The sequence below is a fragment of the Pseudochaenichthys georgianus genome, chromosome 23, assembly GCF_902827115.2.
Source record: "Pseudochaenichthys georgianus chromosome 23, fPseGeo1.2, whole genome shotgun sequence".
Taxonomy (NCBI): domain Eukaryota; kingdom Metazoa; phylum Chordata; class Actinopteri; order Perciformes; family Channichthyidae; genus Pseudochaenichthys; species Pseudochaenichthys georgianus.
In genome coordinates, this window is record NC_047525.1 from 16,833,479 (window position 1) to 16,849,996 (window position 16,518).

The 16,518-nt window shown below is 40.6% G+C and overlaps 1 protein-coding gene across 2 annotated transcripts in view; it reads right to left on the minus strand.

The window, feature by feature from the left end:
* Positions 1 to 13,930, minus strand: part of large1 (LARGE xylosyl- and glucuronyltransferase 1) — an 82,946-nt gene extending 69,016 nt beyond the window's left edge. For both annotated transcript variants that reach the window (XM_034075307.2, XM_034075306.2), the window contains exon 1: positions 13,385 to 13,930. The gene's annotated coding sequence lies outside the window, so the exon portion shown is untranslated. The remainder of the gene's footprint in view (positions 1 to 13,384) is intronic.
* Positions 13,931 to 16,518: the final 2,588 nt, after the last annotated feature.

Sequence of the window (16,518 nt, forward strand, 5' to 3'; positions counted from 1 at the left end):
ATTAAGGTCACAAGCTGACACTCTAGCAAATTAAATTAACTAAGGAAGACCATAAGAGGCGGTAGACCAGATAAAAGGGGCCAATTTTTCAATCAGTGATAAATACACAAAGCGCGCAATGGGGTGTGCATATTAAAACCATCCAGTTTGCAATGCAGAGGCATACAAATGAATGGTGGCCCTCTATTCTGTAGAGCCAAGAAAAGAGCAGAGAATCTCTCTCGACATGATAATCAAGAGTGGCCATAGGTCAAAACAATCCACATTATCCTGACAGGTGTACGGAGCGTACTGAAGACTAAATGGCTGCTGCTTTCCCCACAGAGAGAAGACAAATATATTGATTATGCTGGGGGAGTTGCCTTCCAATTCATTATGTTACCTCAGCTGTATTAGTATTCTGTTATAGTTTGGAGGGACGTGAGCACTGCCATGCGAATAAGGCTCTACAGTTTTGATGTAATTGGCGCTGAGAAGCATATAGTGTCCCGTATTACAGAAAATGTTTCCTATTAAACTGCAGTTTAGGTATAAACCTCACTTATAGCTGTGGCAAGCAGTTTGGTGTGGGCTCAGAACAGTCTCATAATACACACATGCACCTAGAAGGATTCACACTTGTATTTCATGATCCGCAAAAGGATTCACACTTGTGTTTTTCAATGCACACACAAATGTGTTCAGTTTCATATGCATGTAAATAAAATCCAAATACAAAAAAAAGTTTTACATATGTATTTTTGATCCTCACATATTTGTTTTCCGTTTAAATCCCCTGAACCTGAAAATACCCTGAAACTCGAGGGTAGATTTCTTGCATTCGTGACGTAGCACTTCATGTACGTATTTTGCGCAGTCCGGAGCTGACAGCTCCATGGAGCCTGCCTGCAGGCGCTAATCTCAGGACACCTCTACTCTCAGTACATTGCCACTTTCCGAACAGGAAATGCACGCAAATACAAGCCTTTATATTATTAAGGTACAGCGCCACTTTCCGAACCATTGATTGTTACACAGAAACGGCAGGCAAAACCGTTTTAAATGTGTGTTTCCTGTGTGGCGAATACAGCTGCTTTATTTATGTCTGTATGAAGTTGTAGGGGGATAATGACCGCCGGTCATTATCGGCCGATATTCTCTCTTAATAGTTTGATCGGTGCTCTCTATAAAGGCCGATCAGGAGAGCTGGATCTGATCGATATGGACATAAACACGAGTGAAGTATAACCGGACGCGAGAGAGAGATCAGATCAGCTGCTGAGTCTGACAGAGACATGCAGCTCTGCATGATCACCTGAAGCTCCGCCCTCTGTTTAGCGAGCTGATCGGACAGCGCAAAATGCATGAAGTGTCACGAACGCAAGACATCTACCCTCGTGGGGGCGCGCTCATGGGATTGGCTTAGAATGGAGGAGACATCTGATTGGCTATAGATAGAAAAAATTACAAGTACGAATCGGCTGAGCGTCAGGGGAGTCTCAAAACCCCACTCACGAATGCACAGCGATCCGTGCACAGAAAGCGGTTTGTGTTTGCAGGTGCAGGGGATTTAAACGGAAAACTAATATGTGAGGATCAAAAATACATATGTTACTTTTTTCTGTATTTTATTTACAAACGGAACACATTTGTGTGTGCATTGACAAACACAAGTGTGGATCCGGAAATACAAGTGTGAATCCTTCTGTATGCATGTGTGTATTATGAGACTGTTCTGAGCCCATAGTTTGGTTATCACTGAGCGATCTTCAGGCTACATTTGGCATTTTAGGTCCAACTCATATAAAGCAGCACTATACATTCATACAGCAACTCCAAGATAACCAGATGTTGGGCTGATAGGGACATAGACCTTTCGATGCCCGTCTGAAGCAATTATTCATGGGTACCTCGGAGCTGGGAGCTAGACAGACCCAAAGCACACGTCCTATACTGAAATCTTCAAGGTGATATTTTCCTCACTCAGGCTGCAAGTTATTTGTTGTTGTCAAAGGACACATAGTGCCGTGTTGGTACAGGGAAAGTAACAACTCTAACAGTTTATAGCAGATTGTTTATTCGAATGCCTACTTCTTGCAAAATTCTGATTTAAAAAAATAACCTGAGGCAGAATCACTACATGTTTAATATGCAATAGTTTAATCTTTCCACATAGCATCCCCATCGCACCTTTTTGAGAGCAATAGTGTTTCTTTTTAAAGGTCACCTATTATGCAAAATCCACTTTTTCCTGTCCTTCTATACATCAACATGTGTCCCCTTTGTGTAAAGAGACTCTGAAAGTTTCAGGAAAAAAAGATTCGCTCACTTTTTGTCCTGATCCATTTATATAAAAAACCTGATCAGATTTTGGCCACTTTATGATGTTGGCTTGTGTAACCACCCCCCCCCCCACCTTATCACCTGAATCTCCACCTAGAGCACCTTTGTGTTCTTTTTAACCTAATCTCTCTCAGAGGGGCGTGGGGAGGGGCTCCTTATTTTCATCTAAAGTAACAGACAGAGAATCAGCACTTTTGAAACAGGGCTGAAACAGAGGGGATTATGGTATGCTGCAATGACCTGTTTGGTGTTTCGAGCCAAACACTTCAGAGACATGTTTTGCATATATCTGAGACCTATACATTCTAATGACATTCTAATAGCCTCAGACAAGGGACTTGTCTCTATTCTTGTTTTGCTCGATCTCAGTGCTGCATTTGATACTATCGACCATGATATCCTATTGCAAAGACGAGAGCACTTAGTTGGCATACAGGGAACTGCTTTAGGCTGGTTTAGGTCCTATCTATCTGAACGCTCTCAGTTTGTACGTGTTAACGATGAATCTTCCACGCAAACCAAAGTTAGCTATGGAGTGCCACAGGGCTCAGTGCTCGGACCTATTTTGTTCACATTATATATATGCTTCCGTTAGGCAATATTATAAGGAATCATTCTGTAAACTTTCATTGTTATGCGGATGATACTCAACTATATTTATCAATCAAGCCTGATGAAATTAATCATCTAAATAAAATTCAAGACTGCCTTAAGGACGTGGATGACCTTAAACTTTTTGATGTTAAACACGACCAAAACTGAAGTTATTGTACTTGGCCCGAAGAATCTACGAAACAAATTATCTAAAGATATACCAACTATGGATGGCATTAATTTGGCCTCCAGTGAGACTGTAAGGAATCTTGGTGTTATATTTGATCAGGATTTATCCTTCAACGCCCACATAAAATCAATTTCAAGGACCGCCTACTTCCATCTACGTAACATTGCAAAAATCAGGCATATCTTGCCTCAAAACGATGCAGAGAAACTAGTCCATGCATTTGTTACTTCTAGGCTGGATTATTGTAACTCTTTATTATCAGGGAGTACCAAGAAGTCAGTCAAGTCGCTTCAGCTGATTCAAAATGCTGCAGCTCGTGTACTAACCAGAGTTAGGAAAAGGGACCACATTACTCCTGCTCTGGCTGCCTTACACTGGCTCCCTATAGAACACAGGATAGAATTTAAAATTCTTCTTCTCGCCTACAAAGCCCTTAATGAGCAGGCGCCATCTTACCTTAAATAACTCATTATACCCTACTGTCCTACTAGGGCATTGCGTTCCAAGAATGCAGGGTTGTTGGTTGTTCCTAGAATCTCTAAAAGTACAATGGGAGCCAGAGCCTTTTCTTATCAAGCTCCACATTTGTGGAATCAGCTTCCAGTTTGTGTTCGGGCGGCAGACACCCTATCCGTTTTTAAGAGTGCGCTTAAGACCTTCCTTTTTGATAAAGCTTATAGTTAGGGCTGATTAGATTCAGCCCCTAGTTTTGCTGATATAGGCTTAGTTTGTCGGGGGACATCTTACTTCTTCCTTCTCTCTGTCTATACCTGTGTACTCATGTTCCGATTAACCCAGCTTCCCCAAATTTCTTTCTCTTTGGTGTCTATATACGCCGGGATCCGGAGTCATGGATGATCCTGCGGTCCTGTGTCCTGGATCGCGAGCCCTGGATCTTGAGTTGTGGCTGTGGTCCTGGATCATCGGTCCTGGATGGATATCCTCGTGGATTAATCTTCCTATTATACACACATGCATTTCCAAACATTTGGACTACCTATGTTGCAAATGTATTATCTTTTCAATTTCCACACGGCATCTATTGCACGTCTGTCCGTCCTGGGAGAGGGATCCCTCCTCTGTTGCTCTCCCTGAGGTTTCTCCCATTTTTCCCTTTAAACTGTGGGTTTTCTTCGGAAGTTTTTCCTTGTACGATGTGAGGGTCTAAGGACAGAGGGTGTCGTATTGTCATACTGATATTCTGTACACACTGTGAAGACCACTGAGACAAATGTAACATTTGTGATATTGGGCTATAAATAAACATTGATTGATACAAAAACAGTATAATAGGGGACCTTTAAGTTGTTTACAAAAGAGCACATGCGCTTCTCTTTGGAAATGTCTAAAATGTTTTTTGAAAAGAGCTCGTGATGTCACTGAAGAAAATGGAGGAAATGTCTTTCAGACCGAAACTATTTTGTCAAAGACAGAAAAGGATATTTGTTTGAGCAGATCAACCAGGCAGAAGCTAAATGTTGCTGCCGGTGAGTGTTGTTCTTCTATCGCCGTCAAAGAACGTCATCATTGACCTGCGGATGTCAGATTTGGTACAAGCTCATCCATATGAAGTTTGAGAGCAAGAATCTTCCGGTTGGTGTCGTCGGTATGTTTTTGATTAAACGGCAGCATATTATTGGCAGCATATTATTGCCAGAATATGACGCTTTGTGGACACATTAAATATCATGTAGGACAGATGCTCTTTGCATTAGTACGTATTCCTAGGTTGTACATTCAATAACAATAATAAAATCAACGCTGACTCATGGTTTGTGTATGTGAAAGTGTTTTCCTACTCTCTCATAAACCCACCAAGCGCATACCATGGGGAGAAATGTAGGGCACTGGACTAAAAACAGAAAGGGTGTCATCAGTGTTTTCCCCATAAAAGCTGACACTCAACACAGGATTCAGCATAAAGGTCCAGAGATTGAAAATGGGTTGTCCGAATTATTTTCCGAACAACATGCTCGCAAAAGAAAAAAACACAGCCTGTGTAACTAGTGAACTTTATGACAGGTTTATTGTCTCAGTTCAAATCAGACACCTACATGTCGCATAAGTATCAGAGACAAACCATTTTTTTGGAGGGTTCAGTATTGGCTTCAACCTGATCCATCCTCTCGTTAGTGTACCACATAGTTTCATAACTTTATTCTACTAAATAATTACAGAATGTGACTGAGATCATGTATTATTGGGAACAAGTAGCTTGCAAAAAAATCCTAACAAATAGTTCAACCCCCCTTCGGTTAATCCAACATTAATGATAATGACCCTCTTGGTGTCATTTCCTTCTTCTCATGTTGTTCATTATTTGCACATGGATGGATGGACAGTATAATATAATGCAATCCAATTACTGTCCAACAACATAATGTACTACAGCATGAAAAATACCAGCGCTGAATCATCACATCTGAGAGTCTCAACAATAAATAGAATATCATGAGCTTTGCAAGATTTATCGCAGCGGTGCTGTTCATGATACCTAGCCATGCATTTAGTTTTAATATCTCTAGCTCCTGCCATCGGCCCAATACAACAGAGGTGAATGTATGTGGTGTTCACAGCTTGACAGGACGTTTGAACAATTGATTGTTATTTATATTGTTCATACAAAGCTTTCTTCTTCTTATACTGGATATAAATAAACAATCCTGAAACAGACAGCAGACTACCAGAGCTGCAGACTTGAAACATGCAGTTTCTCTAGATTTACCCTTTCGGTAACATCTTATTCATGCGAAGCCACATACAGGTTGTTCAGCCGTACAGTTTGTTTGAAATGAATACATGTGTGTGAGTTTGTTTTTCATGAAAGTCTATTTGTATCGTCTACAGTTTTATATTTTGTCCAAGGCAGCAGCAACGGTTCCATCATTTTAATGACTGACAAAGTTCCACGCTGTAATGCATTCAGACAAGTCACTAAAATGCATTGTGGCCGTTTGGTTTGTACCAAAATGGTGTGCTTAGATGTTAGTAAATGTCATTATGATTTGTTTGCTGGGAAAACGTTCAAACCAGGGTTTAAGGGTGTTTCTAATTCAATGTACGGTTACCTTTGGGAGTGGAAATAACGTTTCAGCATTCACACCAAGACAACACAAAACAATGTAAAAAACAGAGGACATGGTGTTTGACCCAAAGTCTCTTGGTGATCTCTATCCGGGGGTTTAATTATGAACATACAATCGAGGAGGTGGATCAAACTTCTACCTGAGCATCCAAATGGAAAACAAACTGGTGTTGAAAGCCAATGAGGAAGATGTCTACTCCAGGGGCTCCTTACTTATTCATGCATACCTCCCGAATTATGGTCTGGCCATCTCACGATAAACATGGTGACCTGACGGTAGGTTCAAAGGATCACCAAACTTATATAGACAGCTATGAAGATCATAGGAGTCAATCAGCAACCCAAACTTCAGCTTACTTTTGACAAATCACCTAAATAAAAATGATCTCAGATCCAACTCATGTTTTCCAGCCTGAGTTTAAGCCACTGCCCTCAAGAGGCAGCACTGTTTCAACAGTCATTTGTCAACCTGGCCATTAAAGCCCGTAAAGTGGCCATATTGTGCTCATTTTGGGGTTCATATTTGTATTTTGTGCCGTGGGAAAGAAACTTCCACTGGAGGGAACTTTGGGATTTATCCTTTGCAGACCATTTACATGCACACAAACTTAAATATAGCTCCAAAAGGGCCCCTTTACCACCACCTAGGGCAGGGATCACCACCTACATTTGTCCAAGGGCCGAAATGTAACCAATAGACACTATCGCGGGCCAGCGATTTTTTTATAGCCCAGAATTTTATAAATAGTATTCAGATTACTTTTGGAATACTTTCTTTTTCCATAACAGATGGGTATGTTTTGGTGAACAGGAGACACTTCTTTTACTGTTTTAATGGCTTATCAAGAACTCAAACACGACATCTTGGTGTCATTCTGGACAGCTCTTTCATCTGCACCCCACATAAAAAACATCACCCGGACTGCATTCTTTGTACTGTCTTAAAACCTTTCCTTGGAATATGTTATGAATTGTAAGGTGTCCTTGGGTGCTTTGAAAGGCGCCGCTAAATAGAATGAATTATCATTATTATTTATTATCTGAAACGATGTAATTTTAAAACTTTGTCCAGTCACTTGCCCCATGCATTCAGCAGCAGCAGGCCATTCACTTTGATTTCATCCCATTATGAAATGTCATCATTTCGACAATAAAGAAATGCTACATAAACGTTATCTTGCAAATTTTATCCAACCATCTCCGTTTCTAACTTTCAATATATTTTAAAAAGAGATCTCTCTCTCTCATCTGCGTGCGGGGGCGGGGCCTCACAGACACGCTGCATCTCTCTCTCGCTCACAGACATGCTGCAGCGCTGTGCAGTGTGCACATAGTTCTGCCGGTAATGAATATTACATTTTGTGAGGAAACTTTTCCTCCAATAAGTATTCCAAAATGTATTCACTTCAGGTTTACGAAAGTAACTGAAATCAGATTACTCGTTTTTCAAATGTAACGCCAGCTGAATACAGTTAACCTACTTGATTTTTGTATTCTGATTACGTAACGCCATTATGTATTCCGTTACAACCCAACCCTGCTTCTAGGCTACTGTCCCGCAGCTCCAGCCTCTCTGTTGGACTCTGTCGCAGCGGGGCTACTGCTGTGGTGCAGAGCGCATTAACCAGACTCTTCACAACGAAGGATCACTTCTTCTTCAGGGGAGGGAAGGTTTCGCAGTACGCAGTCTACTGTCCCGCAGCTGCTGCCTCTCTGTTGGACTCCGGTACTGCACCTTACTCACGAGACGTTGTAATCAAAGAAATGGGTGGGGGGCGAACGCAGTAACCATTCCGCCAACGCCACAGTCACCCCCGTCGTGCGGGCCGGATGAGAATGTTTGGCGGGCTGGATGTGGCCCGTGGGCCGCCAGTTGGTGGTCACTGACCTAGGGTAACATATGTGGATGCTGTATTTGTCCTTGTCATTGTTAATCATTGTATGTTGAACTAGATGCAGCACACAGAGAAATTAAAACGCAGCACACGGGACACTGAGAATGAAATGTTTAGACATTAAGAATGAATCAAATGTAATCAATGGGAAATAATGAATAACAAATTACATCTATAATGAGTCAGTGAGCTGCTGCATTATTCTTTGTTTACTGAATAAATCAACGGTTTTGATGAAGAAATATTAAGGTTTAGGGAAATTTCAGTGGCAGACTTCAAGCTAATCTCTGCATTAGTACTCTGAAGCTATCGGGAACAATTTGTTTTGGAGAAGAAAATAAAAATTACAATGTTCCAGCACTCATTGCAGAGAGTAGCAGAATCCAAGTGTTGTGAGATACGGTGTGAGAGTATACGGCTGCTTCTCAGGTAGATTAAATGAAATCCTTGCTTCCCTCACTTGCGTCGTTTCCCTGCGTTTAGTCCCTCCCACCAGGGAAGCATGGAGGGACGCAAGGAAACCACGAGAAGCAGGGAAATGAGTTTTAAGAGCAATGGGACGTCCTTTCCTCCGGAGCGTCACGTGAAGCGACGTCCGTTTGTGATGACGCTGCACAGCTGTTCGTCTGGCAGCAGCCAGCTCTGTACCCGTTATTTCCACAACACCCCCGCCTCTGTTAGTGCACATTTACTGACATAAACATTAGTATCATCTGTTGTAGATCCAAATACATGAAATAAAATAAGAAGTCATTCTCAAAAAACATAAACGCCATTCTTAAAATGTATTTAAACGAACAATAGTTTGATTAATATTGATTAGAGTGCACAATAGGAATACAATTCCCATCCCGTGAGGTTCATGTATTTTCTTCACTCCGCTGGGGTATTGCTCTCATGTCAAGAAGCATCAGATCAGTGCATGCACTGCCTCGTCCAATCAGTGAGCGATACACAGTAAGGGGGCGGGGTGAGTATCTGAGGATTTCATCGGAGGATGGTCTGGTGGTTCCTCGGTTATCGCTCCTCCATGATCGCTCCTCACTCCTCGATCCTCCGGCAGAAATAAGAGCCATGGGACGGTACTCAAGATGGCGCAGGCAAATCAACTTCCGGTGAGACCGAGGAGCGAGGAGCGAGGAAATGAAAATAGTCGACCTGAGAAGCAGCCTAGGAGATAATGAACCTTCAGAAAGTGGTCATGTTTCCTGGATTTTATGTTGGTCTAAGATATAATTAAATAGTCTGTATATCTTAGAGTGCCACATGAAATTGATGTGAAAAAATCCAATTATTAATTCTAACGCTTCATCCTGTAGTCTGTCACCCGTGAGAGCGTAACCGGTTACATATGCATGTATTACGATCAAGAGGAAATATTTTTCAGTTTGCCAAGTCTATAGAAAAGAGTGCATTCAAGCTGGAACTAGCAATACTAGGATTGGTTAAATTAAGATTCTACATTTCACTATGTGTAAGATTTAATGTTAATTTTATTCAAATCCTCCGGTTTCCATTTTTTTGATCATCTTGAAGGACACATTTATCTTAAAAAGAGTATTTTACTCAAATGTGATTTTCACATTAGCAATGTACATAATGCTTTGTGAAGGTTTGGCAGCATGTTTGCATTACATGTATAATGGAAGATTCATAACCAATGCTAATCCTGAATGCTAATGCAAGATATGCCTTTAAAGAGTGACGTACACATTACATTGTTACCTCCACCAGAGGGGATATGGCTCAGTTTAAGGGGTTTGTTTGTCAAGATCAGAGGAACAACTACACACAAAATGCTTTGCGCAAATAAAATGAAGAAATGACAACCGTAAAAACTGAAACTAACCAATAACAGACACTAAAACACCACACTAAATTAAAAAACACTCAACAGCATGAGTCCAGAGTAGACCAGGCCAATTTTAATAAGTGGGTCTTAAGTCGCTTTTCTAAAAGGGACCGCACATTGAGTGCAGAGCTTGCCACAGTGTCTGAGCCACCATTTTGATTATGATTACTACTCAGTCAACCTGCTGGGAGGGAATTATGACCTGTTAAACTTCCTTACAATATAAAAAGGACTGGCAATTTGGGGTTAAGTATCTTGCCCAAGGACACTTGGACATGTCAGCTTCAGGGACTGGGGATCGAACCAATGATCCTGTGATTGCTAGACACCTATTTATCCCCTACGGATCAAATAAATGCAGCAGTTTGAAGGAAATGATTTAACAATATGTAAATAAGTACGAGTGAGGGAACAATGCCCCATTTGAAGAAAAAAAACACAAGCGATAATAAAGGGTTAAGTTTGGTTTCTTTTTAAGGCTGATGTTACATTTTGTCACTTTTCAGAATGTCTCATTCATGTATTTGTCACATTTCGAGAAGATACTGTACTTTTTCAGCAACAGTGGGTAGTGACAGCTGGCCTACACAGTACACTGCAAAGGCTCAGGAAAGAAATTGCTCTTAAATCTAAATCTATGCCATGTAACCAGCCACTGAATTACTCCCACATGACCGCCCACTGAGGATGGAGAGAGTGAATGTCAGAGGTTATTTCAGCAGAATCTCTTCAGGGCAGTGAACAGTCACCCCACCGCCTCGCTACATCTGGGAAACAACGCACAACAATCGTCACAGTAACTGACTTCCTCCTGCCTAACATCCACTCTCTACAACATCATACAAACACACCTAGACTAAATGTTGCTTCGCTATAAATCAGCAGATACAGTAGTATGCTGGTGAGAGGCTGTGGGCCAATCACAATCCAATGAAAATCATAGCAAAATAAATATATTTTAGATAATGTTGTTAAATACAGATGTAATTATGCTGGAGATAATATCGCAAATAGCCAGACCTTCTAAGAATATCTCAAATGGAGAAAAAGTATGAATAGCTCAACAGTGCCTACACTCTCTCAAATGTTCATTCAACTTCACTACTCGTATGGTAGTAGTTTCGGAGTCTGAGCTCATCTCCAGCGGAGGGGCATTAACTTGCCGAACATCTCCAGTGATTACATCGTGATGAGTGCATCACCTGAAATGTGGCTGTTTAATGCCGCCGGGCCGGAATGGGGAAATCAATGAAGCAGTGGACAGAACAGGCTTGTTTGCTGTTCCACCATACAATCCCCGGAGAGTCGGCATCCACACTCATTAATGAAGACAAACAGACATGATACATGATACACTATGAACAGGACGGATGGAGATACCCACCGTCTCTGAATGTCTTAAGGTTATTGACTTATGGTGTCTATACTGTATATCGTATTGCTTAATTCTCTGGGTTGCTTACTATAAAAGGTGACCATAAGGAATAAAATATATTTAAAACAATTATAACAGGCCCTATTAGGCTTTTTGGGTTCTCCCTTTCCTGTAGTGTTATATAGGTTTTAGTGCATGTCAATGGTCTGCAAAGGCTAAAAATCCCCAAATTCACACCAGAGCAGTTTCTCTTCCATTTTCTCAATTGGACTGCTTTGTTTACTTCCATAACATAGTGACATCACTGTGTAACACTCAAGCTTCTATTGGCTAGCGCTCCAACAAGTGATGATGATTACCAAGTTAGGAAAATTACATTTAAAAAGTACAGTATTTTTCAAGCAAAAACATTTACTGGTCCCATCTGGTCAGTTTTATATGGACTGCATATTTTGGGATTTTTAAATGTCAGACAATTAAATCTCCAGACACAGCCTTACTCTTGAAAATTGTGATTGTATTTTCAGACATTTTAGACCAAATGATCAATCAGTTAATTGACAAAATATCACCAATAATGGCAATCAGTTGTAGCTCTGGGGCCTTGCAGTTAGTCGATGTCATTATTATGACATCTAGAGGCGAAAGGCTTGATTGATAAATGATCACTACTGAAATCATCATGAGATGCTGCCCTGATGAATGCTGGACTAACTTTCTTCCTCAGTCAGGAACATCAGTTGTACGCAGCCATTGTAACTTGGTTGAACCCAATCATTGCCCAGTGAAAACCATAAGTCTCAAATGTATGGTTTGAAAAAAAATGGTCCTCACTGTGTTTAATAGAGTGTTGAAACTCATTGGACTCTATGAAAAATGCTATGCCAACCAAACTGAAAACAAGTCTTAGTACTTTTGTAGCTGAAGGCTTTTATTGGAGAACGATAAAAAAGCGAAATTGTCAATTAAATAGAACAACAATACAAATCTGTAGAAATGTAAATTGAATCCAGCAAAAAAAATTGTAATTTATTTGGTTAAAAGAACAACTTTTTTTTCAATGTCCTAAAAAGATAACTTTAATGTAGTAAACATTTGTATTTCCTTCATAGGTGAATAAGAACTGGATACATTTTGACACTACGTTATATTACATATCACCAAAACCATTTTAAACACTTTGTGCAATTCTTCATTAATATATTATTAAACGGAAACACTAATGTATATATTTAAATACACATCTTACATATTGTTTTACAATGTGCACATTTGTACTCTAACTCCTTATGTTATAAACATAAGTATCCTATATTAATTAATATTATTTTAAAGGGAATCGTTTTGTTTCTTATGGACTTTAACTTCTTATGTTTGTTAACATATTTTGTATTTGATCTTTTAATTGTAGATTATTTTCCATCTGAAATGGAGCAACTGGCACACAACTACACCCACCCCAGGATAAATAAAGTACTCTGGTCCTTTCTTTTCAACCACTTGTTTTGAAGTGAGTAGTGGAAAAGTAAATGAGAAATGTGTTAAGTCCACAAAGCTCAGCAGGGTTTGCATTAGGCTACCATCTCTTCTCTCTGCTTTTACACTGTGTCTCTGTGCAACTGTTGCTGTTCCACTCTCCACTGTGACCAATGTCTGCTGATGCACCCGAACAGAAAGCACAAGGACTGGAAAGAGGCACAAATTAGCATACTTATAAAACACAACAATGTTTCCCTTTACTTCCAGATTTCCCAAAGAGTATGAGACATATGGAAGAGGAAGGCTGACTGAAGCAAGGTGCTGCTAATCCTACCCCCTCCTGTATTTAGTGTAATAAAAAAGGAGCAGTTTTCTGCAGGTTTTGCATGGTACAGATCCTAAATCAGCTACGTGGCTGGCTGTATGAACAAAACATGGACTATACATATACATAGAGGCCTTAATGGACATTTCATCACAAGAATTTTTTTAAGGTTATGATCACAAGTGACACACAAGTCGTGGAAAAATATCGCAGCTAGAATGAAGCTGGTAGTGAGGTAAGGTCAGAACAACTGCGGAATCCACTCACCTGATGCAGATACTTTTAGATGTCCTTAATCAAATAAATCCCCAGGAATACATCGCTTCTTCAAAACGAGAGTGCAGGTGACAGTTCTTGCGCAAAATAAGACAATGTTCCGCCGCTAAGTTGTTCTTGTAGTTGGGTCTGTAGCGGGATGTTTACCGGGCAGCAGCCTCAGCTGTTAGCCATGGCTACCAGCAGCAACAGCTGAGCCCTTCGCCTTCCTCACACTCAAATCTCACACAGGTTTTGTGGTGTCTGTTGTGTCTCCTTTCAATATCATTACCAGGGTCTGGGTGACTGTGAGCAGCAGGCAGCGACACACAGGCGGCGGGGAGCAGCGGACCCGCGGCGGCCTCCGTAGCTGAAGCCCGGGGACTCGGTCGGAGCTCCGCCGGTCAGTTAAAACCACTTCCTACTGTCCGGTGGAGCAGAGATATATCCCTTCCACGGGGGTAAGTCCGGTATCACCCAGGTTCTGCTTGTGTGTCTGAGTTTTCGGCCTCAACACAGCAGCTCTTTCTTCCTGACAAGCTTCCAGCGTCCAATCACAGCTCGGCATCCAGAGAGGGGACGCCGGGGAAGAAGGAGTGGATCAGGACGGACTGGAGTCTGGACCGGACCGGCCGTGGTTAGGCGCTCAGGAGGGTCACACGCATTTTAGTTCAGGGGCCACAGCCAAATTCGATCACAAATGGGCCGTATGTATCAGTAAAATCATAGCATAATGACCTATGATAACTACCTTTGTTTTAGCGCAAACAAGGTACATTCTGAAAATGTTCACGTTTAATGAACTATCTACAAAACATTAGGAACAACCTGACATTTCTGAAGAAAAATAAGTGCAATTTCAACAGTTTTGTGCATTACAATGTACAGATCACAGTGTCTACTACTAGAAAACTCGCTGCTCCATAGCTTCTCTTACGATAGCTGGACACACATTTACATTTGAAATTTATATTTTATTTAATTCCAAAAAAAAATACATGAATAAAAAGTACATGAATAAAAAGTTACAGTGCAGTTTAAGATATGAATAGTTCACACAGAAGTTCCATTTTACTGAAGCCTTTCTTTAAGGTTTCTCCGAACATGAGCTGTGTACGCTTGTATGGCACATACGTCCCGAGCAGCATACACAGATAAAACCAGCCAGGACAGAGTCCCCAGACACTGATTCCCTGGGGTTACAATCCCCAAATGTTCATTAACCAAAAACGAAACGCAACCGCTCAGTTTCAATTAAAAGCAGCGGCAAAAAGATAAGTCTTCAGCCTGGATTTAAAAGTAGTAAGAGTTGCAGCTGACCTGCAGGTTTCTGGGGGTTTGTTCCAGATATTTGGAGCATAATAACTGAACGCTGCTTCTCCATGTTTAGTCCTGACTCTGGGGACAGAAAGCTGACCAGTCCCTGAAGACCTGAGAGATCTGGATGGTTCATAATTTAGCAGGAGGTCAGAAATGTATTTTGGGCCTAAACCATTCAGTGATTTATAAACCAGCAGCAGTATTTTTGAAATATATTCTGTCACACACAGGAAGCCAGTGTAAAGAGTTCAGAACAGGAGTGATGTGATCCACTTTCTTAGTGTTAGTGAGGACTCAAGCAGCAGCGTTTTGAATCAGCTGCAGCTTCCTAATAGATTTTTTAGTGAGACCTGTAAAGACACCATTAAAGTAGTCCAGTCTACTGAAGGTAAAAGCATGGACAACTTTTTCCAAATCCTGCTGTGACATTAGTCTTTTAATCCTAGATATATTCTTTAGGTGATAGTAGGCTGATTTAGTAACTGTTTTAATGTGACTGTTGAAACTCAGGTCAGAGTCCATGACTACACCTAGATTTCTGGCTTTATCTGTTGTTTTGAACATTGCAGACTGAAGCTCAGCGCTCACTTTTATACGTTCTGCCTTGGCTCCAAAAACCATTACCTCACATTATTAATGTAAATAATATCCCATTATTAATGTAAATAATATCCCGCTTTATATTGTGTGTTTCAATAGTGTTGTATTGTCAAAGTTTATAGATTTTAGTTTGTTATCTTCATGGTCTAATGTATATACTTTTTAATGCTGTTTTAATTAGGGCTGCACGATATTGAAAACAAAATGACACTGCGATATTTTTTTCCCCCTGCGATATATATTGCGTTTTTTTTAACTATATTTAACAGGATGAAGGATTTGAGTCACGGACATCTTGATCTTAACTGCTGGACTCATCATACCTTAAGTCATGATAACATGTCATGATAATGCATGTTGCTTACCCTCAAATCATCTTTCATCTGTGAATGAAGAAGAGAAGAACCTTTTTGTATCCAAAATAGTTCCAGATGGCAGATGTTGCTTTTCTTTTTGGAAGTAAATCTTCATTCTCGCTGGTATTGTCTTCCTGTGCCTTGCTCATTTTTTACCGGTGTTTTGATCGTCTGCAAACTAGCGGGGCCTGTACTCAAGTACCCCTGACATGAGAGCTGCGCAACTTTTCCTTTTGTAGCAAGCAGCAAAATAATTGTAACATGACGTGTTTGAGTTAATGTACTTACTTAATATTGCACGTACTAAAAAAAAAAATGTATTATAAAAAAATAATAAAATCGCACGTCCCTGCGATGTGAATATCGCGCATGCGCATATCGCGGTTATCGCCATGACACGATATATCGTTCAGCCCTAGTTTTAATTCTATTTTGAGATATTTAAATTCCAGTATTGTTTATTTCTACTCTTTAATTTCTACTAGTGCAATGCCTTGTTTTGTTGTTTTCAGTTAATGGCTTCTCTGTAATATTTTACTGGCGGGCCGGTTTTGGCTCACGACCCGCATGTTTGACACCCCTGGTTTAGGGACTCAGGAGGCTAAAGCAGGGCTGGATTACTCCCCAGTTTGCCCTGGGGCTAAAAGACAGGGGGTGTTTCTGTGAAGTGATTATCACCGTGATCCTCACAATTCCATCTGGCCCCTTACACCCCCTAAACTCAGTTAAAGAGAGAACTCATAGCAGTTCAACTTTAAAGGTTCAGAATCAGAATCTACCTTTATTGTTTACAAGGAATTTGCTTTGGTGTATAATGGTGCAAACATAATCAATGTAAGAAAATAAGTTAAAAGAGAAGGTCGAAAATAT